Below are 2488 nucleotides of genomic sequence, written 5' to 3' on the forward strand. Positions count from 1 at the left end.
TCTGGGAATATAATCATTTCAAAATAAAGGTCTTTAGAGATGTAATTAAGGATGTGAGGATAAGATCACCCTGGCTTTAGGGTGGGCCCTAAATCCAATGACTAGTGTGCTTATAGTCAGAGAGATTTGAAACACAGATTTAGAAAGCCACGTGAAGACAGAGTCAGAGTTATGCAAACCAAGAAACCCGCCAGATTGCTAGCAATACCAGAAGCTAGGCGAGAGGCATGGAATGGATTCTCCCTCAGCCTCCAGAAAGGACCAACCCTGCTTGATCTCAGACTTCTGTCCTCCAGAACTGTAAGAAAATAAATTTCTGTTGTTTTAATCCACCCAGGCTATCGTAATGTGTTACAGCAGCCCTAGGAAACTAATATGTCATCTATTATTTATCATCCATCAACTATATTTTATATAAGGAATACAGTTCTAAGAAGCCAATTATATACAACCTCACAGCTAAATTACTTTCTGCTTAAATTTATACTCTTTGATATTCTTTATTATTAAGGTGACTTCTGAAATTTTATATTTCTAGACTGCTTTGATGAATAATGGAAGAACATAGGGTGGTCACTACTACCCCTGTTGCTGATTCACAGTGAAACAGGAAAACGCTTTTTAGTAAAATATTGATGGAGACAATTTCAAATTATAATTTGAGGGGACATTTCCCTTTTACTTCGTTGGCTGGTCCTTCTCAGTCTCCTTTATTCCTCTTTTCTCTCTGGCCTCTCAACAGTAGAGAGCGAGCAGCCTCAGCCTTACTCCTCTGCTGTACCTCTACTCACTTCTTCGGTGATCTCACCCAGTCTCATGGCTTTAAATATTAAGGTTATTAAGTGTGGAATGTCTGATTTCCTTAAGTACTAAGTTTGGCACTTTGTATCTCTGACATTTCACTTTGACACTTCTTGGGGTTTTTTTTGTTTTTGTTTTTTTATTATAAAGGTACATCCTCATTCTTTCAGACACACGTTTTGGCTTGTGATTATCTTTCAAATTTTTTTTTAGAGCAATTTTTGTGAAACCATGGGTAAGTCAAAAATTCGTGTTATTTTCAAATATGAGTTCTGACATGGAACCAATGCAGTACATACAGCTCAAAATATCAATGAAGTGTTTGGGAAGGATGTAGCTAATGAACGCACAGGACGTTGATGGTTTGAGAAGTTCCATTCTGGTGATTTTAATCTGGAAAATGAGCCATGTAGGTGACCTGAGACCAAGGTGTATAATGAGCTGAAAGTTGTAGTGGAAGCGAATCCATCTCAACCTAGACATGAATTAGCAGCAAGGTTTGATGTTACTATTCCAACAATATTGGACCATTTGAAACAAATCAGCAAGGTGAAGAAGCTGGATAAATGGGTTCTGCATGAATTAAACGAACATCAGAAGAGAAATCATCTTGAAGCTTGCCTTTCTTGCTGTCCCAACATAAATGCGAAACATTTCTACACTATATTATTACATGTGATGAGAAATGGATTCTTTTTGACAGTCACAAGCATTGGCACAATAGTTGAAAAAAGATGAATGCCGAAATACAGTCCAAAACCAAATATTCATCCAAAAAAGCTAATGGCGTCTGGTGGTCCAACGCTGGTGTTATCCACTACAGCTTCATGAAACTTGGTCAAGTGATTACAGCAGATGTCTACTGTAATTAATTGGATGAAATGATGAAGATACTTGGAATTAAGCAGCCGAGATTGGTCAATGGACACAGGCCAATCCTCTTGCAAGACCACATGTCACAAAAAACAATGCTGCTCAAACTATAGAAACTGGACTTAGAAACTCTGTCATCCACTGTATTCACCAAGCCTCACACCAACTGACTACCACTTCTTCCAGGCTTTGGACCACTTCTTGAAAGGAAAAACATTCAATTCTCAACAAGTTGTGGAAAATACCTTTCACAATTTCATCACCACTTGTTCTCCAGGCTTCTTCGCTGCTGGCATAAGCAAGGTACAGCAAAAATTGCAAAACTGTTGATAGTTTAGGCAAATACTTTGATTAATTGTACTGCTTCTTGTTTGATATATAACAAACTAAACTTTTGATTCTAAATCAGACATTTCATATTTAATGACCTAATGGCACCTGTATGCTGGATGACTCCTAAATTTACAGCTCTTGTAAACCTCTCATTAACTCCAGACTCAGGCAACTGTGACTGTCAAAGAGACATTTCAAGCTTAAGATGTCCCAAGGCCAAACTCCTCACCTTGCTCCCAGAACCTCTATATTCTTCCTCATCCCATCTGATGACAACTCCATCTTTCTAGCTGCTAAGGCCAAAAACCTTCGTGACATCTTTGACTCCACTTTCTTTTATATCTTGTATCCAGTTCATCACCAAATCCTGTTGGTTCTCCCTTCCAAACATATCAGAATCCTCAGCACTGCTACCCCTGGTCACAGTCACATTATGGTAGTATTAGAGTGGACAATTAGAGTCAACCTAAATACCCTATAG

Source organism: Eulemur rufifrons, chromosome 16, assembly GCF_041146395.1.
Source record: "Eulemur rufifrons isolate Redbay chromosome 16, OSU_ERuf_1, whole genome shotgun sequence".
In the NCBI taxonomy this organism is placed as follows: Eukaryota; Metazoa; Chordata; class Mammalia; order Primates; family Lemuridae; genus Eulemur; species Eulemur rufifrons.